Source organism: Crocodylus siamensis, chromosome 8 (assembly GCF_052110815.1).
Source record: "Crocodylus siamensis isolate JL-2025a chromosome 8, ASM5211081v1, whole genome shotgun sequence".
In the NCBI taxonomy this organism is placed as follows: Eukaryota; Metazoa; Chordata; order Crocodylia; family Crocodylidae; genus Crocodylus; species Crocodylus siamensis.
Genome location: NC_143402.1, coordinates 7,209,433 through 7,235,987, shown reverse-complemented (window position 1 = coordinate 7,235,987; position 26,555 = coordinate 7,209,433). Strand labels below are relative to the sequence as shown.

Below are 26,555 nucleotides of genomic sequence, written 5' to 3'. Positions count from 1 at the left end.
TCTTTAATTTAATTCATTCTTTTTTCAGTTCCGCATATTTGTTTCTCGAGTCTGTTGTAACTCTCAATTGCACGCTAAGACACAGCTCTCTGGATGTCGCTTTTATTTTATTCCTGCAAAATGTTGCTTATAGCAGACACTTCCTCCTTGTTCTGTAATTGCTGAAACTTGAAACTGAAACCAAGGCAAACGAAGGTAGCAGGACATCTGCCATTTTGTTTAGGAACATCTTGAAGTATGAATTAAGGTAAACAGATTTAAAATGCACAGATTTCAAACAGGTGGTACGATCTTCCTGCTGCCATGAGCAACTGCTGCCTGCCTGATTTCCACCCCCGCCCCCAGTGAAATAGGTCTGCGTTAAAATCAGAACTAGACCATAGCCCGCTTACATCTAGGTAGTCCCAGTGGGTACACACTGGGCATATCATTTTTTTTTTGCCTTGAGCTATACCAGGAATAACAGATAGCTATATAGGGAAAACTGTTCATTTCAGAGTTCCTTTTTCACCTGATTTTCAAAACAACGCAACATAGGAGAGAAATGTATTTCTCTATAAAACAGGCTGCTTATGATCTTGTTAATACTCTTAGGATCCATTTATCAGAAGTGAGGAACGGCCTTTGAAGTCAGTGAGAAATAACATTGCCTAGTACCTCTGTAAATTAGACTCCTCGTTTTTAAATCAAAATGTATTTTTTGTGCATAGTGTTTTTCCTGGAAAACATCAAGGGTGGGGAGGATAAAAATAATTAGGCCAGGCTTTCATAGGGGGAGATAAATATTTTTTTGGAGCAGATGAATTATTAGCATTCTGGTCAAGATTTGAGTCTTTAATCAATAATGTTTGATAATGGTAAAGGAATAATTCCTGTTAACTGCATGTAATATGCACCATCCTCTATGGATTTTTTCCAGGTTGTTAACCTTTTTTTTGGCGAGAGGAAGGCTTAAAATGGACAGTACAGACTAAAAAGTGATAATCATGATGTTACTGCCGGTATTTCACCTGTACTATCCATATTAGTGACACTACGTCTATAACTTCATTTGCTGGCATTTGTGTATGATTGTCCAAGCCAGAAGAAGAAGAGGGAGAGGAGATGGGATGACTCAGGGCAGGTAACTAATAATAGTAGGAACAAAGCTTAAAGGTCCCAAGCTTGAAAATGAGTGTTACATGCTTGTGATTGCCACTCAAAATTAAAGTTGTCATAAACAAAACTATAGTGGTTATATTGAGAAAAACTAGTTGCAAACATAGAAAAGGTCAGTATTATTGTTTCTCTGTGTCAGTGGGTTTTTTTTTTCCTTTAGCAAAAGCTTACCAGGAAGAATTCAGATCCAGTAACTGTACCTGCTGTTATTAAAGTCATTAAGTAGCTTAGGGTATTTCAATAAATGCCGCGTCCTAGTCTCTGTGGCCAAGAAAAGTACTTCCATCTTCTTACTTTAAAGACACTGAGACACCTGATTTTTCACAAATCAGGCTCCTTAATTAGCAGCGTATCTTAAGTTCCATTGCTCTCTTGTGAATACTGTTGAAGACACAAGTCCCAGTGATTTTTACCTTGACTTCAGTGCGAAGGTTTAACTGTATATACAATCAGGTGTTGAGCCCCTTTTTTTATTACATATTGTGATGGCCTCTTGAAGGAAAGCATTGCAGCATGTGACCTCACTTCATTTCGCACCCTACGTTGCGTAGAATAGGAAACGAGGGGTTCCCACATGCGGAGATAACGGCTCAGGAGCTCCAGCACCAATAAAATGGACCAGGCAGTTGTTCTACAGGTTCACTCGCCGCAGAGTATGTAGCCCAAGTGTCTCATCTAGACATTAGGGAAGATACAGGTGGGCAAGAGTGAGGAGTTCACTCATCACCAATGCTATAAAATACTTTGAGGCAGAAAAGTGGTCTCAATAACTGGAACATAACTCTTGGGGGATTAGGGTCAGGGACGATCTGTGTAGCGGACTTTCACCTGCACCGCTGCTCTGTATTCAGGGAGGCCTTATCTGACTGGGGAGTACTTTCCCTCACTAGTCCTTTAGCCTTGCATAGCAGATTTATTCTGGTTGTATAGGCAAGGGACAGGCTTTGCTCAGGCTGCTTTATTTTCCAGAGACTGTGTGAGCCATCTATTCTACTGTTTATTGTCCTAATGCTTCATCCTAGAGATAAAAGGAGATAAATGGCCTATTTGCTGGAGAAAAGTTCTCGAAAGAAGTCACACTTGTATTTCCTCATTAGCAATTCCAGCGTGCCACCAGCTTATGAAATAGGAGATGAGCAGTAATGGTTAGTTTTCCCACTAGTCTAATGAAAAGAGACATGACAAATTCACTTGACTAATTATTTTTAGCCAAAAGCAAATGCAGTGGTCCTGCTAGGTGAGGCTGAAAGAGACTGAAATGTTTCATGACACAATGGCTATACCAGCTTCAAGAAATCCTTTCCTTTCCTGGGAGTTTGCTTCCATGGGGCATTTTTGGGGAGGGGGAAATAATCTTTAGAAATAGTCAATGAATCCTTGCCCCCATCCCACCCCTTCAGACAAAAAAAATAATTGCACTTCAGCTATCTTTACTGCCTGAATCAAAATTAAAAATGATTTGACCCCAGCTTTACCCGTAACTGTAAGTTGTTAACAGTTACGGGAATGCACTCTCCTTTTTGGAAATACTCATTGATCTTCAGGGCAACGCACTCTTTCTATTCCAGAGGCTTTCTTTAAAAAAGGAAAAAAAAAAGAATTCCCTAGATGACAATATTTGGCTGCTGGCAGAGCTATTGCTTTGTTCATATTAACCTGATTCTCCAAGGTTCGCTGCTTCTGTTTTAGGCAAAATTACACATATATCAGAAAGGTCTGTCATTCACCATCCTTCCTCGCAACCTCAAAACTAGAAAGTTTCCTGTAAACACGTTCTGAATAACCTACATGGACCACGTCCTGCATTGCTGATCCCTGGCAATTGAGGATTATTTCACTTTCTTTACATATAGGAAGTACAGTAGGACCAATCATTTTCAGTAAAATATGCGGTTTTGACGGCACAACTATAGAAGCACCTTGATTGAGAAGGTTTCTGATACTGAGGGGTTTCTGCTGGCTTGTGATATGAGAGAGAGAGAGAGAAAAGAATAAAAAATAACCCTGCCATTTTTTCCCCTAAACCCAGATATTGCAACATAATTCTGTTTTGTGTTTGCACTGGTGTGCAATTCAGCATTATGACAAAAGACTTGGGAGCCTGGAAAGTTGTCACAATACCGAACCATCTCTTTTCATTATAATACAGAAACATGAAGGAACTCGGTGACTTTTGCACCTGAAATCTAGTTTTTGGAGAGGTTTCTCTGCAAGAGTCCATCAGACTTTGCATCCAAACCACCAGAGCACCGGGACTGTCTTGCATGGGCTGCATGCCAGACTGGGCCAAATCAGCGGTCCTTCCAGTCCAGAAACAAGACACAAACAATAACCAGTATTTGCTGATTAACAAGGGGGCAAGAAATGTGGCGGTTGCAGAACTGTCCTTACACAATGTTTCCCTGTAGTCCCCAGTTGCTAAGCATTAGTTTATGCCATAAAGCAGAGGTTGGATATATTTGGTGTTTTCAAATTAGTCAGCCAACCAAAGCCGGTAGGGATTGAGCATGTGGTTCAATTACTTGCTTCTGCAAATCCCAGCTAGAAAGTATTGAGTTAAATTCAAATAACACACACACACACACACACACACACACACACACACACACACACACACTTTCTGATATATAAATATGTCGAGAAGCATAAGAAGAGAGTGGCAGATGGATGAGCGCCACGAGAGAGAGAGACAAATATAAGCAAGTATTTTATTTTATTTTATGTAGAAGATTCTCACCTCTGTGGACATCCAAAAAAAAAAAAGCCCTTAACAAACTGGCACTCTTATGGGCCCCCCTAAGAGGTATCCGAACTCTTAATTATGAAACGCCTAAAATGAATTTTGCCGAGTTCTTCTGCTAGAATCGACCTTTCTAATGTCATTTATGGAAGCCTCCCTTTAGGAATATTTGGACTGTGTTTGCATTCGAGTCTGAAGCTGAGCTGGAGAAATCCCCTGCTCTACATGCATGTTCCCTAGGGGAGCAGCTGTGGGCCGTGGGGGTGGTTCAGCCCGTTGGTCTCTTGATCCTTGAGCTCTACCTTGTCATGTGGGAGATGAATAGTAAAGAGCTTCTACAAGGGCCTGCATTAACGGGTGCCGCAGGACTCTGTCTAATTTGTGTTTGGGACTGTGTGCTTCTGGGAGTGGGGAGGGGGAGGATAACATAACTTCTCCATCATTGCAGTGGCCTGAAAGGCACATGCCGTTTTCTCAGCCCCCACCTCCCCGACCTCCTCTGTGGCTGTCTGTCTGTTCAGACCCTAGCTCAGCTTCACTCGACATTTGCAAAATAGGAAAGAGGGGGAAATGTTACGGAGAATTTTTTTTATACAGATAGCCTCAGTTTTGGAGAATTTCCCAATGATGGAGGGGAATCTGTGAGATGACTCTTAATTACCTGAGAGTGGTACTGCGTCTGGAGATCTCTTTGAAAAAATTAAGAGCTTTCTGCTGTGTTTAGAAAATCTGTGCTGACTTTGCACTAGGCTTCCTGTTTGGTTGAAATCCAGCAAAATGAGTTTTGTAGCAGTGGCTTCCAGTGGGCAGAGCTGGCATCACAGGACATGTTGTTTGGCAAGAGAGATTCATTTGCTGAAAGTAATCCCAAGGCTAGAATAACAGGGGTGCTGCAGATTGTCTGAGCTGCTGCAGTGATGACTTGTACAGAAGGCATCCTGGCAGAGACTGACAGCTTTTTGACAGGTGTAGTTAAGTATATCAGTATTGGTGCTGGATGTTATTATTCACCTTCTTAGTGTGTGTGTAATGCGTTTGAAATATAGAAGGGACAAAGGAGGAGCAGAGAACATTTATCCTGCTGCTTCTTTCCCTGGCATGTGGGCCAGGGGGAAAACTAATGTGGCAACTTGTGTAAACAGAAGATAATATTGCTCGTGCCTAACTCATGCACAAAAGCCATGTTCCTAACCTTGCAGATGTAATAAGCAACATTATGCACATTATAAGGTCCAAATATTTGCATCCTATCAAGAATTGTATTAATTTCTCCAGGATGGTGTGTGGCAGAACTGATATCTATTCGTGCTTCATTTGTAGCATTTGGATAGAGGCCCTGGACATGAGTTGTGAGCGACGGGCTGAATTTGAAATGAAGCATTGGTGCATTGCCCCAAACATGCTGAACTATTAGCATCACTGTGCATTAGCTGGGAAGGAGAGACTTTCTTTTCCTTGATCAAATGTGCTTGATAGGAGAGTTTAACTCTGAAAGGGCATTTTTCCCCCTCCCATTCAGCTCTTCCCAATTAAAACCATATTTGTATGTATACAGGGAGGATTACAGAAACAAAATCAGAGTGGTTTATTCTAGCATAAAAGTTCAGCACAATTCCATGAACTGCATTTTTAGTGATGCTTTGACTCTACTTGGGGGTGTTTGATCATTAGATATTGCTGCAATTTGCATGCCTTAGTATGAATTTTCTAAGGTGAAGTGCTCCAAGATTTCCTGGTGGAAAACTGTATAACTATTAGGTGGCTTAACTAATCTGAGCAAGTTTTGATTCCAGATTGGACCATTTTACCTTCAATCCACAAAAGCTAAAGTAACTATCTAATAGATGAGTAATCACGTCATTTCTTCATTCAGTTAAATTCAACTCCAAACATGCCATGTAATAAAGTTTATTTCTGAAGGTACTGCAAATGCTTTCAGATGTTTGTTGCATGCAAATGTCATCTAATGTTGTAAATTATTGCATTAAACATGTATTAGGTCAAGTATTTCTTGCAGCAGAGAGTTCCACAGTTTAAAAACATGTTTCATTTCTGTTTCATGTTTCTGTACTAGGAGACTCCTTGTTGTCTTATTATGTGCAAGATTAAGTAGAAGCATATCTCAGTTCCAGCCATTATTTAATGTAATATCACGGCAAATCCTCTCTTATTCTTTTACTCTGTGAGCTAAGCATGCTAACATCTTCAACGACTGTAGGATGTGGAGGAGGTAAACACCTTGCTTCTGCAGACAAGATTTTAGTGCCTCTGCAAAGTAGACTGCTGTGGGCAAAAGGCCCAGAGCTCGGCCCCAGTTCCTTCCTGTGACTCACCCCTATAAAGCATCTTGAACCTTGTATTGATTTGTAATTTGTCAGCACACAGACAAGCTAGATAAAAGGAAATGGGAGTACGCTTCTTTTAACCTAACACCCCGATTTCCCTGGACTCAGAATGGTTGAAGGTCATTTTGGCATTGCCTGAGGCTTGTTTCATTCTTTAGGGCCAGCATTTCCATGGATCAGTAGGAAATCACCCAAAGAGTTCACAAAAATATATATTTATATGCTCCAATGGATGCTTGTGCACATAAGTGAATATTGTGAAATACTTCAAATGGATTTGGACAGTGTGGTTGAAAATTTGGTTTTAAATTACACCGGTACTTGCGAAGAGCATGACGTGCACTACATGTGGGGTCTACAAAGTCAGATCTAGTCATGTGCGGGAAATGGTTTTCTGATCCTGCAAACATCTTCCCGTCCGAAACTGGAAGAAAAAGTTGAAATCCTGAGAATTTTCATGGTCCTTCACTCTGGGGAGTGGGAAGAAAATTGGGCTCAAGTCAATTGAAAGGTTGTTTTTTTTCCATGTGTTGGTTTAATTTTTTTAATGGTCATTTTGAACAGGAAAACCAGGGTTTTGTACAAAAATGGAACACCTTTATAAAATGTTTTGTACATGGAACACAGAAATGTTTTGATGACAACTGCAACACATGTTTTTTGGTTTTTTTTAATTTGGAAGTATTGTTGTAGATGACATTTTCCTGTAAGGAAGTTAGCCATGTTAGTCTGAAGTGAGTGTGAAGGCAAAGTAGATGCACACATTTATAGACCAAAGAAGATATCTAAAAATTAAAAAAAAAAACCCCATATAAATGATTTATAGGATATAAATAAGATGAGCTCTCTCCATATATCTTATTTAGTTAGTCCACAGAGATGCGTATCTACCCTACCGTGTGATTTTCCCATGAAACACTTGATTCCAGCAGATCTGCATTTTCCAAGAACATCTTGTCAAATTAGTTATTGGCCCTAGTCAATCAGAGCGCTGTTCAAAGTTAATGAATATCTGCCTGTTTAAGGGTCACTAGCAGTGTCTAAGACCTAAGATCTGGAGAAGAAGGCAAGATTATTGAGTTTAGTGGTCAAGTTAACCAAGGGATACGTATGGGGATTTTGCCAAATGCATTGCCACCTTTATTTTCATTCTCCTCTACCAGAGCATGGCTTCTTGTGGTAGAAAAAGGTGTGTGATTTAAAACGTATAACTTTCACTTTCCATAAACTAAACTGACTGCACCTGGTCATATTAGCAGAGCCATTATAAAAACCTACATTTGCCCATCAGCGCTATGGGGCAGTGATTCATGTGTTGTGCCTTTGAGTCCTGCTCATTGCAGAATGTTAAGAAGGATCATTTTACATTTTGGAAAGTGCTGAGTTTTTCACAGATGCTGTTCTCACTGCATTGTGCCAAAGTTGTTTTTTTGGGGGGGGTTTTTGCATTACAGATTTTCCTAAATCAGTCTCTCTTCCTTTCACTCGCATGAACAGAATGCTGTCTTTTGCTTCTGACTGATAATGTCTATTAATGACTTCAGGGGGTAAACAACCAGTATGGATGTGTTAATCCTCTCCTTTATCACCTTTGTTTTTTTCTAAAATCTTCCAGGCTACCCTCAAAGGTTTCTGATATCATGTATCACTGCTATATTTATCCAAGATGGCTTGATGGAGAATGATTTTGCTCTCCAAAAGTTATGCAGATGATGACAACAGCCCCAAACCGCCCCCCCCCCCCAACCCCACCAAAATCCCTGTTTTCTCTTTCCTCTTTCACAGTCCTAGGTCTACAGGATGCTTCATTAGAAAGTGGTCTCTAGGGAAAAGAAAAAGCAGTGCCTTATTTGAGGTTGTAGGATATTTTTAATGTTATGGAGGAGATTCTGGAGACATGCCTGGAGAATGAAACTGCCAAGAAGTTGGAGCAGAAAGTCTGACTCCGGGCAGCAGAGGCCATTCCGATTAAGACACCTTTTTTCCTCTTCGTAAAAGTTGTCGCATGAATTCATTCTTATGGGCCAGATTGGGTCACCCTGCCTGACAATGAGCTATCCTTTAGTTCACCTGTTGAAATCTGCAGGATGCCAGGGCCTGACCCCAAGCTTCATGGGTCGGAGCATGCTGCAAAAACCTGTAAGTAGCTGCTTGGCCAGGTTAACCCATTGATCTAGGTTGGACTACGCCATGGAGCTAGGCATTACTGAACACGCATGCCTAGCTGAAGGAATAAGGGTATAGGAGTATGGCCATATGTTTGCTTATCAGTCTGATGAAGAATAGCAAATTTAAACTACATTTCACATTACTAGCTTGCTTTGTCCCATAATCATGAACCGAAGGGCTGATTATATTGTGCAGTTGCCCCATGAGGAGCTGATGGTATAGTTTTTTCAGGCCCACCAAGTAAATGCCTTTACAGGATCACTGATAGAAAGGGTTTTGTTTTACTTGCACAAATCATCACCTTGAAGCCATGTGTCTTTTTAAATGCCGGTTGAAAAGTTTAGTCTTCTGATGGATGTTGACACACCTCTTGCCAGGATGTGCCGGCTTTGCTTTTATGTTGGTTTATGAAGGTGCCAAATAAAACATTGTGGAATTCAGGGGCTCATCCTTTTTTTGTTTCTTTTTCTTTCACCCCCTCCACTCCCATCTCCAACAATCAAAATAAGGATCAGTAGGACTATAAAACATATAATGAATTTTCCTGATTTTTTTTCCCCTCCCCACCCCATCTGTTCTCATATGGTGAGAGGGAACTGTTCTCTGGGGACTCAGGTAGCTATTCACAATGAAATCAGGAGTTTGGTTTCCAATACGGGAACATGAAATAAATTCACGCCTATTGATGTGCAGTTGCAGTGGCCATTAATTTCTTGAAATTTTCTTCAAATTACTTTTTAATTAGGAAAATATTGAAAAGGACCCCAAAGGGGTTTTTTTTTTTTTTTGCTAAAGATACAGCAGCAGTGCCTTGTCTTCAAATCTTTCTATTCATGGCATGGCCCATCTGGTATGACTGGAAAAGGGAATAAGTGGTAATTCTGTATATACAAGGAATATTTAGAGTAGAAGTACTAATGTTTAAAAAGTCATCCCTTTTTGCTTCAAGAGCTGGAAGCACCAACCAGGCTCATCTTGCATTGCCTGAAAATTGTATTGTAACAGGGTGGTCTCTTTTACGCCTCTACTTTAGTCGTCGGCATGCCCATGTCTCTATGTGGGTTGCGTTTTTTAATTACCCCTTGGGCTCCGTGGAGCCCACAGGACATGTTTAGTATTAGTATTATCCATTTGGATTCATGCAATTATTCTGCAGACTGACCTTCCAGTGGCACCCATTGGCATAGACAATAGTGTCATAAAACTAAATGAAAGGACAGGCCGCACCAAGGATAGAAAAACGTACAAACATAGCGAAACTCCAAACTGTTCTGTTTCTGAAATGACAGAAACGCAGCTTCTAGAGTGGAAGACTGTTCTTAATTTAGTACATTCATACTTCTAGGATGTTGGGTAGCATAATATTATTTTGGTGTGGCATATGTCTATTTAAGCTTGCACGTAATGGTGTGAAAAAATGAGTCAAGAGAATCCAAAGCAAAGAACTAAACGGGAAGCTGATTCTGTTCTGATTGTTTCTGCTGGTACCAGTCAAGTTGTACTATTTTATTTTAGAGACCCTGACTTTTGTCACCATATTGGAAAGTGCTGGGGAGATGTTCTTAGTATCAGGCTAGGCCAAAATAGCACTGTCAGTTGCATGCTTTTTATCTAGGATTTTCAGCTACGGTATTTTAAACAAATCTGCACAAGTGCTGCCATTATCGGAATTTACATTACTTATTTATCTTTTCTCATGTGCTTGCAGTACAGTCAAGTCCTAAGGGAAAAGAGAAACACATAAAAGAGGAAGAAAGGAATTCTGAATAGACAACATGCATACCTAATAACAGCCTCAGTTTAAAGTACAAGTACAAAGTAAATGCTATTACCTTAACCAGAACCTTTGCTTCCTGGTCCTTGTAATGCTTAAACCCAACAAATCTTTATCCTTCTGAACCACATCTCTATGTAGGAACATCCCAGGTTTGTTTCTCAAGTTGTCATCTTCCTTCTACTTTCCTATTTCAAAGGGACATAAAGGGACTCTGATTTCTGAGCCTTCAAGGGATATTTTGCTTCTCTCTCTTGAACAAAAAAATCAGTTGCAGGTGTTACAAACTCTCCAGAAGTTCAATAAAAAGTAGACATGCAAAGTATTATCATTTAGCATCTTGATTCTCTAGTGCTCCGAGACATGATTGTTCCCTAGGGAAGAATTTTCCCTCTAGTTCATTTAGGCATGAAATAGTGGCTTAGCCCTTAAAAGTTCATGGCACTTTGTTGCGCTTTCATGTATGTGAAGTGCTCTTCCCTACCATATACATGCCCAATGTGAAATACTTCAGGATTTGATTGTACAAGGTTCATGTGCAGCTCTTTATGCCTGGATACAGGGAATGGCAATATGTTTTGTAAGGGCAGGGGGTGAGCGTGCTGGGTGAGGGGGCACGGAGCAAGAGTACTAAGTGAACAATGACTGGGGTAAAGCTGGGACAAGGAAAATATGTCATCTCCCATCTTTCTTCTCCACTTGCCACAGGGGGATTGTAGAGAAAGATAATAGGCTCCAGGGTATATCTTACCCAGTGATTATTTTTTCTCCCTTCTAATCTGCTGTGGTGACGCTATGATATTCCTCAATACCAGATGCAGTCAGATGTGCCTTTAAGACACTTTAGGGGTGTTCTTACACCTTACATAGTGCCTTTCTGCGCCCAAACCCTTAGTGCTATTTAACTCCTTAGAACCAGCTAAGATGTGCCAGGGGCTAAATCCTTGGCCTTCAGGATCTCAGCTTAACCAGTTTCACCCAGGTCTTGCCAGCCCCTAGCAAATGGGTTTTTGCCAACTAGAAAAACCCTTGTCCAACCATGTGTTCAGAGTAGTTGGATTGCACCTTCCTTGGCAGAGGCCTGCCTATATGGTCAAATGCTCTTAGATCACAGGTAACAGTGAGAATAGGTGATCTATAAAAGATAACAAAAAGTGCTGTTATGAAAAAACGAGAACAAGCATAAAAAATCAGTAACTGTATGTTGAGATACAGACAGAGATGGAAGAACAAACAAGCGCAAAAAAATATCAGAGTACCAATTTGATCTTCGCCTACATCTTACATCCAAGAGGGCAGCTTCTGTTAAGCCCACTGGGTGAGGGACTCTAGCATTTCCTTATGCCCGAGAAAATATAAAGATGCCCTTTGGTCCCCACAATGAGGCTTAAATACTTGATCAGCTCCATTCTTCTGTAAAAGTCTTGGAGAGTAAATATTAAGTGTAATAATGTATAATAATATGCTGCTCACATATTAATAATATTAGCAGTGTATTATTATATTAATATATTCATGGTATAATATTATTATATTTATATATTATATTAGTATATTATTAATATAATAATATACTACTACTAATATATATCCGTTTGACATCTTTACTGACCCATTTATAACTGGAGGAATATTTACATCTTTTCAGACATAAATCCAAGCTTCCAGATTTAATCAAATACTATTTGGATAGAAAATTATTTCTCTTAAAGAGAAGTTCCCCTTGACTGGCACTTCACCTTGCACTCAATCTGCGTGTGCAAATTATCAGTGTTTGTTCTCCCATCCAATCTGGGCTTTGCTTCTCTAGATGTGAATAGCCTTTGTCCCCCCTGAAGTCTCATCTGCCCTCTTTGACTAGTTATCATGCAAAGATATTGAACTACATGCATATCGAGCATCACACGTCATGAAAATATACCAATAGCAAAATTAGCCATAGCTTGTCTTTTAGCAGCATGTAGACAGCAAACACTGTATATCAAGAGACCTAATTCAGGGAAACAGGCATGACAGTCCATGAACACATCAAACAGCGTGTGTTCGTGACGGGCAGTTTTCTTTTGAGGGCCTAGAGGGCAACTGCTGGCTGCAGGAAATGAAAATCCTTGTTCTGTGGAAGTCGGGAGTAAAACACGCCATTGGGTTCGGTGGGTTCAACCTTGAATCTTGGGGGTCCCTTTTCCAGGAGAGACTATTACAATCCCCGAATTGTCACAGGATTGAAGAGCCTGTCTTTCACTGGTACTCCAGCTTGTGAGAGCTGTAGTCTTTCTTGGTGGCAGATTTCACGGGTGCAAAATACTGTAACGTACCTGGGGCAATGGAGGAGAGCTCCATCCTTTTGACATCATTCCTCGTCTCTGATTGCTCCATGCCCCCCCCCCCCGCTTAAATGCAGAAGTAGTTTGTAAAAGCCCTTTCTGATTGCAGCAAATGCTTCCTGCTTTCTTTTCCCTCCCCTTGGTTGGTACAGGAAGAGTTAAAACCTATGCTCTGCTTTCTGTAATGGATCAGCATACTGTAGCGCCACAAAAATCCTTGAAACCCAAACAGAATTATGCTGTTGCCTGCTTTCTGATGTTTTTGGAGAGTCCTGCCAACAGACTTGAAGGCAGCTTTGGCAAAGTAGAGACTGCAGGATTTGGTCCTTGCTGTTTTATTCATGCTGGTTAATATTTATAGCCTGCATGTCTGATTCAAAGCCTTCGTGAGTCGGTTGGCATCTTTGTACGGGTGTCAGTGGGTTACACTCAGGCCTCACTTGTTGCTTCCCCTTTTTTTGTTTTGCATGAAACCCCCCCCACAGTTCCCCCTGTGTTACATGTTTCAAAGCCGATCAAACAACACCCACCACTAGCCTCTGCTTCCCAGAACCTGTATCAGTGAAGATCCTTGCCTTCTACCCTGAGGTTAGAGAGAATACTTTAACTTGCTACCATGTATTTACTTTTTTAAAAAAGGGTTTTATTTTGTTTAATTCAGCTGCCCCAGAATGATAGCGAGATGTCAGTTTAATCCTAGCCCGTCTCAGGAGGCGAGGACAGTGTTCACTGTTGGAATCTAATGGGAACATCTTTTCCCAAGGTTTTGCTAAGATTAAGATGACATTTAAGGCCTAAAAGTAGCAAAGTAGGTGGCACTCTTGACCCGACTGCTGCTAAAGAACTCTTAAGACTGTCAGGTGACATTTTTCTCAGCATCGATTTTGAGTGGCAGCTCTCCGAGAGGGTTGATATTTATTTATTTATTTCCCCCCCACACCTTGCATTATAAGGAAAATCCTGCAGAAGAGTTGTTCCTGTAAACGAAGCGGTTTTCTGGGACTCTAATAAAAAAGCGTGCTCCGATTTTGAGCAAGCCAAATGAAGTATCCACTTTTCTAGGAGGTTTGTCTTACCAAGCCCGAGCTTGAACCTTTCCTCTTTTTTTGTGACTTGTATGTTAGTACATCCAAATACATGCCTGGCATGTTGGCTGCTCTGTGTGTGTGCGCGCTGGCACTGGATGGGTTTTCTGCCTTGGTCTGACACCTGGTCCGTTCAAGTCAATAGGTGTCCATCTTTCTGTTGACTTCATGAGACTCTGAGCAAAGCTGCTATGTACTTTGATAACAGCTTGTTTTACTAATTTGGGAATGGGATTGCTTTATAGTGCACATGCATGGCTTAGCCTGTAGTTTACGTATAAAGGTTTGAATAAAGCGCTCTCAAATTGGTCCCTGTTTTATCACAGAACGACGGTGTTTGGCACAGCTGAAAAAGACAAGCCGTTCCCCAAGGCTGGAATAATAAGAGCTGCGGACAACTGGGCAGAGCAGCATCGAGGACCTGGTTGTGAGCGTCATACTGTTGTCTTGTCTGGTGCGTGACTTACCCAGGATGATAAATCCTTTGCCTTTGCAAAAAGAAGTCTTATTAATTATATTTCATAGCCTTTTACCAATCCTTTCATTTTCCCCTTCATTTATTCCTTTTAACTAAATTAATTGCATTTCTTTGTCCATTCAGAATTTGTTGAGGAAAAACCTTTTGTTCATGCTTCTTGCTTATTAACTGGCCATCGTACCTCTTGGGTAAGTGCGCCCACTCACCTGCTCACAAGTCGCACTTGGTGTCTGTCTTCTGATTGGGTGCAAAGGGCTTTTAGATGGCACTTATAAACATCCTGCTATATTGCATTTGTGGGCTGTTTTTCAGCGAGCGTACTTGTTAATCACCAGAATATTTGTGGAAAGTGAACAGAAGAAGGGCAGAAACAGTCATTGATTTAAAAATGTGAACAAATAATTGCAAAAAAAACCTGTGCCCTGTTGTGATGTGCTGTCAGCTGCATTCACAGCCACTAAATCAATTCACACCACTTAAGGAGCAAAAAAAAATCGCCGTACCTATACAGGAATATTTGGCCTCGTTTATTATAAAGTCAGGCATTTGATAGCTTTCAGAGTTCCTGTGTGTGTGTGTTGCTGTGTCAATTTGTAAATGACTATTAATATTTTTTTTTTACGTAGACCATCACCAAACTGTAATCACTGCTGCAACATCTACATAGCTTACTAGTGTAAAACTGACCTGCATGACAGTCTAGCATCATCTGACTGAAGCTTAAAATAAAAAGGAAATTACACAGAAATAATAAACTATAAGTAATAATCAAGCAGTAATAATTCCAGCACTGTTAGAAATGGAGACTGGTGCATGTTTAAACACCTGGAGAAAAGTGACTAATAGAGTCACTGAATCCTTTTATGCTGTAGATGAATATAGCCCCTGAATTTTAAAATAGCCTTACGTGCAGTATTATAACCAGTCAGACATGATGAATTCAACACAACGGTTATCTTTCCCTTCTTGTTTAATACCATAACGTAAATATAAATGCCTTTGAAGTATAACTCTAATACCATTCTCGCCCAGAAAACTGAAGGTCTAAATCAAAACAGACATATTTTTCTGTTTTGATCAAAGGGCTAGCTTTTCAGTCACTTTTGTTAAGACCGAAATGCTACAGATGAGATCTCTATTCTGGCGTTTCAATTTCCATATAGAAGATTTTACATTGATCTTTTTGGCTATCAGTTCAGTGATCATTGTTTTCACCACCGTACACCTTCTGTTTTTTAAATTTACTTCTAGTTTTCTCAACAGTTTTCCAAAGTTGTCTAAAAATAAGACAGTTACTACCAGCCCATGTTTTCCCCTCCGTTTTGTAGAAAAGAATTGCCAAGCGGATGTGAATAGATATTACTTAATTATGTCTATGAAAGCCTCTAATATCTGACTGGTTGCCTGCTGATAGTTTTTGTTGCAGTGGTAGCAAAGCCCTTGTGTCTCTATTGTGTTAATGCAGGGATGGGCAATTATTTTGGGTGGAGGGCCGCTTACTGAGTTTTGGCAAGCCATCGAGGGCCACGTGTCAGGTAGCGAGGGGCAGATAAATGTTATTTTTCTAAATTTTTAAGGGGCCCCACGGGCCGGACAGAATGGACTGGCAGGCCGCGTTTTGCCCACCCCTGTGTTAAGGCATTGTCCCAATGCTCACCGTGTGAGATCCAGGCAGCGTACACCAAGTGGAATAAGCATACATGAAAGAAGGAGATGCAGGATTAAGATAGGAGCTAGGTTTGCATAGGTTAGGTGGCACAATTTGTCTCCAGGCTAAGGCCCCTGGCAGATATTCAGTTAAAGGTGAGATGGGCTCTGATCTGCGATCACAACAGTTGTGCCATGTGCGCCCAGGGCACCCGGCTCGGAGCACAAGTCAGCTGATGGTCACTCTCAGCCTCGGACGTGCGTCGGAGTCGAGGGCTCTGGAGTCAAAGGCTTCGATGTGCTCCTGGCTCTGGTTAATCATGTCTTCAGCGTAATGTCTGCTAGGGACCCAGCCAAACCTGTCAGGCAGGGATAAAGCAGCTTTAAGGACAGAGAGAGTGAGAAGAGGTTTCCAAAGATTTCTACCTGTAGCTGTTTTGTTGAAGTCAGTGAGGGCACTGTAATGAATAATAATTGAGCCCAAGTTAGTATCAGCTCCCCAAAGCAGCGGTATTACTATGATTTGTTCCATAATGCAATCTGTATTTTGGAGATATTTCCATTTTGTTTTGTTAGTGTCTCAGGACGGGTCAACCTACGGGTATTTTCCTTTCTTGTCTGATGCTATGACTTCACATCTTCCTATTAATGTAGGGACATGGGGTTTTCGGGTTGGTTTAGACGACTTTTGGGAGAGGGCAGGAGTGAACTTGTTTCCATTTTCACTCTGCATTTGAGTACTGCTGGGAGTAAGAGGCGTAGGCAAATATTCTGGACCTCAGGGCATGCTTGATGTATTTCTCTTCATGACACCCAGAACATATCCACATCTGCCTTCACTGACAGCACCTTTCCTAATCAGTCATGTTATTTGAACCGACCCATACATCTTGCTCCTTGCTTTGCAAACACACGCCTGTTACTGTGTAATATAATGAGGGTGAGGCCTGAATGTATTAATTTTTTTTATTTGTCCCCGGGATGAATTCAGCTCAGTCCAATAAGTATTTCCTTTCGAACCACACATGCTATCAGCGTGTGTTTACTCCCTCGCAAATGGGACCAAAAAGGATTGCTTTTACTGAGTGCAGTTTCTCCCCCTCTCGCCCAGCTCACAAATATGTCAGGAATTGCTCTCTAACCTATCTACAATCTAGGAGCAACTTGCAGTGAATTGAATGAATAATGGACTAGAGCTGCTCATTGAAGGAGAGAGCTATTCAAGGATATTTTGTTAATAAAGAGGCGACATTCATTAAATTAAATGGTTTGCCATCCTCTGGAGTGGTGACAGCCCAAGACTGACCCAACAAAATTGTCTTAAATTTTGTTTAACTTCAGTGAAGAAGCTGGGAGCACATAAAGGTGCTTAGAAGACACAGGCGATAGATAGGGTTATTGTCAGAGCACGCATGGCCTTTCTCTACATTTCCCTTGCCTTCAAGTGTGTGGGCTATTATTTGGGTACTTCTGCGCTTTTAGGTTTCTTTTCATCTGGCAACCCTGCTGATAGAGTCTTGCAGTAGAAACATTTGTTACTTAGTTTTATGAACATCTGTGTAGAGCTTTCAGGCTTTTTCCATTTTACCTCTAATTTGCTGCTGTTTGATAATACACATTATCTATATGAATCTAAAAGCATTTCTGGCTGTTTAAATGGCTTTTTTTTACACAATAGATTAGGACATAAGTGGGGGAATTTGAAGAGGGGCAAGTACACAGGTAATGAGTTGGAGATTTTCAGGGAAAAGAACATAATATTAACTCTTCCAGTGCCATTTCTAAACTCAGTTTGCTCTGTAAGGGTAGTCGCTCTGGAGCTGATGGATACCGATTTTCAACACGAGATAGGTATAACATTTGGTAATCTGGATTCTTGATCTATAGCAGATGAGAGAAGCAGATCTGACTCTTAGCACTCAGCTCATCACAGTAGGCACCACATAGATGAATTTGTATTGGAGCAGCAATTGAGCACAAGGAAAGGCATGTATAACTATAGTGAATCTGTCCACTAAAATAAGAAGCTCAATGTAAGCAGTGATCATCTACAAACTTCTCAGTAGCTATTCAGACAAGTCAATCTCTTGGAAAAAAAAGCCATCTGCCCATGAAAGCCAGGCACTAGAGAGCTGATGTGTTACCATAAATAAGCAATTTTCTGTTTATGGAGGCAGGTGAATTATAATTTGATCCAGCCAAAGCAGTGGTTTTCAACTTTTATTTTCATTTGCTGACCCCTAAAAAAAAAATTTGAATGGAGGTGCAGACCCCTTTGAATTTTAAATGTGGGTATTCACATACTTTTGATGGATCATAGTCATCTTATGTGGACCCCTTCGACATAGCCTGCAGACCCCAGGGGTACATGGACCACAGGTTGAAAAACACTGAGCTAAGGGAAAGCAGACAAGATACTGTAAGGAAGCCAACCTAGGAGTGGACACCTCCTCCAAAGAACTGTTTGAATTACTGAGACAGACCAAAATCTCCTGGTTTCTCCTTAGAGTCCTAGCCTGGAAAGTAGGTTCGGTGTTAGCATATATAATACCCTCCAGGGACCTGTCTGACTAATGAAGCTATTAATGAATCTAGAAGTTGTTTAGATATGGGATATAAACAGTTCTACTTTATTATCTTCAGTGGGACATAGACGCATTGACTTGCCTCTTAATTGCCAGCTACCTCTCATTTTACTTTTATACACTGGGTTGATGGATGTTATTGGTGTGTAGCAAGATCTGTTTAAGAACAAAATTTATTTCTCTGTCATACCTGAAGGGTGTCTGTGGTGAGGAGATAATATAATTATCTTCTAGAAAAACCATCACTGGGGCACTGTTACATTGGCCGAGCATGCTCTAATGGTTCAGATCTCTTTCATTTGGCTTGCAAAGTAAATGAGAGCTGTGAATCCTTTCCAGTGATGTAATCTTCTGTTTCTGATAGAATAATGACTTATGTCCCACTTAAACGGTCTTCAGCATTTTGTCCTGATCTCTTATGGGTTTGATCCTGCCTTTGATGTTGATGAGATTACGGATGTGCTTAGCTCCTTCAGCATGTGCTTGAATCCTCTCCCATGTGTTGTACTTGACCTTGGAAGAATCCTTACCATCTGGTCCTTCCCAGTAAAGTCCAGCATAAGGGAATATTCTTTTACCAGTAAATTACAGGAATCGCACAAACCTTGTCTTCCTACTTCTGATGCCATTGCATGGGTGGTGATGGAAGGTGCCATGCACTACTAAGCATTATTTCTTCACTGAGGCTTCGAGTCCACATACAATAGAAAGGAGACGACAATATATTCCCAACAGTCCTCAACAGTATTAAAGAGCCACAGGTAGGATTTAAGGGACTGAGACATTGATGCTCTCCAAATACTTTTCCCAACTCTTTCTGAGGTAAGGCTTTTTTGTGGGCTGAGTTAGGGAGTGTTTGGATAAAGCAAAGTACTCCCAAAGGACACATCCTTTCCTTTGACTTTGCAGACATACTGTAAATTTGATTCCTTCCCAGCAGCATAAAGCGTGATATTAAGGACCCTAAAAAAGGGGATTTCAGTAAATTAGATCAAGGTAACATGAGCTGCTAGTTTATTACATACTCTTAAAGACTTTCTCCTAAACACATACAACCCTTCCTTTCTTTAACATCTCTAAAAATGACTGGATAGTGGGCGCATAATAATTTAGTCCTCAAAATCATCTCATTGCAAGAAGAAGGTAAACTCACTGCTTCATTATTTATTTTTTTTGTCAGTATTTTATGCAGTCAGTATTTTAATTCTTTGTTAATACCAAATGGAAAAACTTGCCAAAAATGAGTGCATATATTTGTGTTTGGGTGATTTGTCTTTTGATTTAGGGAAACCCAAAGTCAGTTGCATCATACAAAACTTTTTGAAGAGCTCTAGTCTCTTAGCCCCATTGAACCATGAGTTAATTTTGCTCGTGGATCAGATGGGTTTCCTGTACTTGTGCCTTTCATCTAGCTGGAATATTGTGCATCAAGAAGATACTTTAACTTCTTTCTAAAGCAAGAAGCTGAAAAAAGATTAATGCAAGTGAAACAACCAGCTCATTTACATTTCTTAATTACATCTCAATTGAGTTGAATAGGAATTTCTTCCACTGCCCACCTCAAGAAGCAGATTCACATGTATCTATCTGCTCTCCTACACCAAGACAGCTCTCTAAGGCAAGGTATAGACATTACACTTTTACCGGCATAAGTGACTGGAAACCAGTCTATCCCCATAGCAGAGCAGGAGTTTGCCAGGCTAAACTGGTCTGTACCCATAACAGATCAGAAGTTTGGCACGCACAAACTGGTTTAAAATGGTGGGACCTGGGCTAAGGTTGGCCTTGCCCCCAAAGGGCGAATGTCTTTTGTTTGCTACTGATCTAAATTACCCGGCTTACAGAAAACTGTGAAACTTAAATCAACTCCATCTCAGGATTTTTGAATGTCTCTACATAGCTTCAGTGGCAATGTAAAATCATTTCCCCTATTTAGGCCACTGTGTTACGTAACCACTTTCTTATTCCAGTGGAAGTTAGTTGTCATGGGGAGATGACTCCTGCAGAGAAACAGGGTCCCTCTTTGGGAATAGTGGTGTCATGGAGATACTCACCTGGATTTTGTACTGAGGGTGAAAAGCCAAAGGCTTCTTCCCTTGGAGCCAGGTGTTTCTAGGGTTGCTGCCTCTTTTGCCTATGAACCGCTCTCAAGATTTGACTAATCCTTCCTAGACATAACTGGTAAAATCCTGATTCCACTGAAATAAACAGCAAAACTGCTGATGACTTCAGTAGGGCTAGGTGTCACTCAGGAAGATGCAGTTATATCCCTAGTGGTAATAAGTGAAGACTGGAGAGCAAAAGATTGTTGCATTTGACATGCGGCCCAGAAATCTTCAACATAATTGAAGCTGCTTTCGCTTTTCGTTAGAGTTTGTGTTTAGTCTTTTTCAGTGGTTTTCGTTCACCAGGTACTGTTGGCACGTAACTCCCACCTTGATCAGCTACACTGAGAATTTTTGTAGCAAGGCATATAAGTAGGAGCTTTCTAGTCCTCACTGGTGTAGAGAAGCGCAATAATTTGGGACCACAAGATTTTCTGCCTTCGCCACAGTGTTGCCAACATCAGATTTGGCATAACTATGCTGAGGCAAATGCCAGACATTTACCAAGTTTTCAAAAGAGCAAGTTATAGATAGAAGGCCCTTTATCTCATCTCTAGGAAATGAGACAATAAGACCAGGGTAGTCCAAAATCTAAAAGTAATGGAATATACAAGTGTACCAACAGGTAGGATAGTTGTTTCTTGCTGCACACAGTTTCAGCTTTCATTGTTTTCAATTTATTTTAATGCACTTAGTTCTCTTTACTTATGCTGACTGTATCCCTGCAGCTAAGCTATGACAGCTAAACTTTATCCTCCCAGCAGCTATTCAAAGAGTTGTCAGAAACTTAACTAGTCAAGAGAAATAGCTTTCCCTACAGAGTGTCTATTGACTGAGATACTTTATTGGCATTAGGGACAGTGTTATATCACTGGTATGTCCTACATAACCACACATCTCTAATATTATATAGGTCAAAGGAACTTTTTCTAGGACACAACAATTTATTCTTATGCTTTTACAAGATTCCCAGTATGCTCTAAGTCTCACAAGGCTACTCTGCAAGGTTTCTTCTTTTCACAAGTCACATTTGCTTTCATCCAATATTTTGTGCAGATCACATAGGTTGCCAAAAGTTCAGCCTTGGGACACTTTAGTATTTGTGATACTGTGCTCCAGATGACAGGATCTGCTAGGTTCCTAAGCAAGCATCTTAACTTGGGTACAGATCGAGCTGAAGTGTTCTGGATGCAGAGTTAACGATACACATACTTTCATGCTAATTAAGGGTTTGCCCAGGTGAGGAGGTCAGTATGTAGTATGTTAGCATGTCTTTATACAACAGTACTACTGCTCAACAGTTAACTCCTGTGTGGACACTTAAGGTGCCTATACATGTGCTCCAAAGAGTTCTAATTAGAACGTGTTGGAGCAGATTTGATTAATCGAGTCTGCTGGAGCGTTCTTATTAGAAAGCGCTAGCATGCTGCAGTATCACATGTTTTCAAGATCCTATATTTCAAAATGGTGCTGGGGATGCTTTAACTAAAACTTGTCAAACAAGCTTTAGTTAAAGCGCTCCCATGGCCAATTTGAAATGTGGGATGCTGAATACACAAGATGTTACATTATTTTAATTAGAGTGGCTGTCTGGGAGCAGCTCTGATTAAAGTGCTGTCACTCAGCCTGGAGCACCTTGGGGCCCTTATCCTATTTTGCCTCTCAGATGACTGAGACTTATGCAATGCTTGCCTCAAATACACATTTCCAGGCTCAAGAGAGTTATTCTGTTCCACTGCTAAGGCTCCTATGTGTCTCGTTCCTTTAGCGGGCACCCATGTTCACCTCCAGAGGTTGATCCTGTTCATTCCAGGTATTGTCTGGGGTTGTCAGTGTCACTGTTGCTGTTGTCCTTGATGGGTGTTATTGATATACTGTCAGTGTTGAAGTCTCAGAAACTGCGGTGCCAGCAAAGTTGCAGCCTGGAAATTCCAACACTAATCTTTAAGAACAGCCACAGGCTTGGTTTGGTGGCAAAGATTTGGCCAGATTTATTGTCTACAAGGATAGCCCTAACACATTTTGGTCTAACAAGTACATCTGACCAGGAGCTAAGCCATTTGTATCTGTGACAAGGTAGTTGGCACAAGACCATGCAGGCTCGCCCAGGCCACTACAAAATTTCCCTGCTTTCCTACTCTCCTTTTATACACTGATCAAAACAAATTACGTAACGCATTCCACCCTGAACATTTCAACCCATCCTGTATTGTGGCCTTGTTTTGCATACTGACCTAAGCGTTCGCTTTCCAGCCTTGTTATCTGGGTACTGGACTGTCCAACCTTATACCGTCATCTCTCCCTCCCATCTCTTGGCAGGAGTGCACATCTGGCCCACATGCCAAGTTTTGCTTATGTGAGGCATTCATGCATTGCTCAGATTTGCTAGTGTGGCCAACTGGCCAATGCTTTAGCGAAGCCTTTGTGTGAGCTGCATACATTGAACAATGCTCCAGTGAGGCCTGCACCAGGTGTAACTTATCTCTTGTGGCAGAAGACAGAGCAACAAGCAGCCTTACACACTTCCATTATGCCACATTGCAGATTGATCCAACTTGATCAGAGGGGAGGCATCTTACTGGGATCTGGCTTACTTAGAAACGACGGCATTGGACTAACAGCCAACAGCAATGCCTTCAATGTAAAGTATGGTGGGGCCAGCATCCTTTTGCCCAGCAAAACTCATCTTTGATTTGGCCTTTCCTGAGCACAGTCTTGCTCTCTCATGTGCTTGGTATACACGTGCTTGAACCCTTAACTCTCCAGTTATTTTTCTGTTTGACTGAGACAGAAGAAACTCGGGAGGTACCTTCCAGCCCTGCTTTCCTATGATCCTAAGGAGGTGGAGAAAGAACGTGGAATATGCTAAGGAATGATCAAGTAAAAGATCTGTCTACATTCAGCAGGTTGAACTCTGCACTGACGCTAGGGAATGGTCTAATGAGTACAAAGGGCCCGTGTTTATTCCCTCTACTTTGATGGTGGATCTGAAATTGAGATGAGGTCTGACAAAAGAGCTGCGTTCCTTCTCAGATAGTGGGGAGCTCCCACACCTCCCTCATGGGAGATTAAGAAGATGTTCCTGGGCTTTTTTTGTCTTTGTGCAGGTGTAATGTACAGGTGTTACTGCCACTGCCTCCCTCCTCCTTTTGGAGAAAGGAAAAGAGGAAGATAATTGTGACTAGTCAACCAATTGCAAAAGCAATCCCACCCTGCTGTCCACTGCTAGAGTTAGGTTATGCCTAACTGTCATGCAAGTAGGCAGAGGATGAAGGGAAGCAACATTTCCTGCCCCAATGCCTTGGGGCTTCCTTGATTATAGCACCTGGTACCTGGAGGAACCCAACATCTGTTATCAAGACGCCCTTTCTTTTGCCATGTGAGTGTGCAGAATGGGCCAGCTTGAGGGGCTGATTATGCTTTAGCTCTTAAATTGCTCTCTACTCTTTCCCCTGCAGAACAGGGAATTCTGGAAAGCAGCCTAACTAGCAGTTGCATATGGCCCAGGAGTGATGTGCTTACTTATGGCTATTCAAGGACTACTAAATTAAAGCTATAGAGGTAAACCAAGGAGTGTGGAGTGAGGTTGAAATTCATGAATTGTCCATTCATCTTCCATACGTTCATACGTGCCAGGGAGTGGCTTGGTATATATCGTCGTATATTAAGAAACCCCGAGTTTCTCCAAGAAGACAGCCCAAATATTTCTTTCTTTCTTTTTTTCTTCCATGCTTTGAGCAGTAGATGAAACTTTGTGAGAAATAATTTAAATAGTTGTGTTTTGTTGTTGAGGACAGAAGAAAAAAAGAAGATAAGTCTCTCGGGTGATGCTTTAAGGACTTTGGGTGTTTTTTCCTCTGTTTTCAAAAGTAGTTCAGATGCAGACTTATGTTTCAAATGTGGTGCTAGTGAGAGCTGTTTAGGATGGTGAGATAAAACCCACAGGGGAGAGACAGACTCGCTATTTTGCTTTGTTATATTCTTTCAGAGGGTGCAAATGGGTCAGCAATTTAATCAAAAAGTAATAAATAGAAGAGGTTTGTCCATAGTTACGGGGGATTCTACTTTTGTAAGCTATGTGGAAAGTTTAACATAAGGCCCTCAGCTCTGCTATTTCTGTTATGGATAAAATACAGAGGCTTTCCAGAACTGCCGGCAATACGAACTCATCTAAAATAGTAGACTAATAATACGACTAAGTGCCAAACTGACAATTTCAGAGTGACACTGTGAGCTCAAAATCAATGCAGTTGATCAAAGTGATTTGCTCTTTTTGTAACACAAGAGTGAGCGGTATCAAATACAGAACCCTTTTTTGTCTCACCTGCATTAACTCACCCTTTTAAAGTAATGGCCCCAGTAAGTTTGTTAGTGACGCCTGAATCCAAGCTACCCAGTATCTTCTCTTCCCTGTCCAGAAGCAAATATCTTTATTATTTCAAAATGCACTGACTTTCTTTTTGAAATGAGATGCTCAATCCTGAATGGAAGATGGCACACGAGGAGAACTGGTATTCTTCTCTGGAAGAACTGAAGATGATGTTGAACAGTACTCCACAAGGCCAGAAGTAGTGTACATGTGCTTTTAAAGTATCCTGTTCTTATGTCTTTCACACTAATAAACCCTGAGAATTTGTCTAAAAAGTTACAGAAGTGCAAAGAGAAGTTAAAAAATGGGATTGTTTTGGTGCTTGGAGGATACTGTGAAGTAGCAAATAAAACCAGTGCCAGTAATTAGTTATTGCCCACCTAAAAGGTCTGGGGATGCTAGTAGCTCGATCTGTCAAGTGTGCAAGCACTTGGACTGTGCTTATCACTATAGGAGGATTCCACTTTTCTTTCTGCTTGACTTAATGTTCATGCTGGTAAAACACAAAGTTTCATACCCTACAAGTATGTGTGTGTTTTGTTTTGGTAAGGTCTGTAATGATGGATTTACTTGAAGAATATGTAATGAAGCCACTAGAGGTTAGTCTGCACTGTTAAGAAACTCACCACCATGTTAAAGGCCTGTGTGATCCCACATTTGACAGAAACCACTGATACGGCTCACTGCAAATAGTCTGAAGTTCCTGTTGCTGTTTTGATGAGGGTGTGAGGGTAAGATGCCCACACAAAAATCCAACTGATGTCCAAAAAGACTCTGGAGTTTTGTTTTAGAAACATAAAAGGTGACGTTTGGTCCATTGAAGATGGAGTAAAATTCCTATTACCTTCAGCAGGGCCAGGACATCATCAGATACAATAGATGCCTTTTTCACTTGTTTCTTTTTTCATCTTTCTACAGCTAATGCACAGAGTCCCAGCTCTGAAAATCTCAGACACCGCAGGCTGTCAAAGTTAAAGACTTTCCCTTTGTTATTCCATCATGCAGTTCTTTGTTTGGTCTCACTGTGAAACAATACATTTCCTTGCCTGTTTTTTTTCCCTCTCCTTTCCTGGGAGCCGCCCCTTTCTATTTGGGAGGAACACTAATCTGCAGCCCATTCGGGGCCTTTCCACATATCAGAACTTTTAAACAACACTTTTCTTTTTGGCTGTGAAATATGGTTAGTTTCTTTGCTTTTTTTTTTTTTTTTTCCTCCTGGACTTCCTATGAAGTCTTGGTCCTAAAACATAGATATTGTACACGTTGCCTCTCACCCCACAGTTATTTTGAGGAGGTAGTGCTTTTTTGAAAGAATCTCAAAAGGTTTCTCTGGGGTGCAGGTTGTAGCCGTGTCGGTGTAAGGACATGGGCGGACAAGGTTCTTTGGGTGAACCTGATACCTTTTATTAGACCAACTTAAATAGTTGGGAAAAAAAATTGGGTTTAAAAACCCTTCATCAGGCTGAGGAAGTCTCTGCAGTTGGTGTGTGCTCTTCCTGGATGGAATGAAACTTTTTTCCCCCCAACTATTTAAGTTGATCTAATAAAAGATACCAGGTTCACCCAAAGGTTTCTCTGGGTTCCTGGTATGATTAGTTCCATATTAGTCTCTTAGGGCTCATATACACGTGCAGGGAGCCTGCACCGAAGCGCTGGAAATCCAGTGTGCTGGATCAGACTTGATTAATTGACTCTGCTGGAGTGTGGAAATGAATGCGCTCCAGCAGGCTAGCGTCATGTGTATCAGCATCCCCATGCTGAAAAAAGGTGGTGGGA

General features: G+C 41.1%; 1 long non-coding RNA gene across 1 annotated transcript in view; it reads left to right on the top strand.

The window, feature by feature from the left end:
- Positions 1-26,555, top strand: part of LOC149858037 (uncharacterized) — a 221,423-nt gene that overhangs the window by 9,200 nt on the left and 185,668 nt on the right. The window contains exon 2 of the long non-coding RNA XR_016444023.1: positions 13,922-14,049. This is a non-coding gene — a long non-coding RNA (uncharacterized LOC149858037). The remainder of the gene's footprint in view (positions 1-13,921; positions 14,050-26,555) is intronic.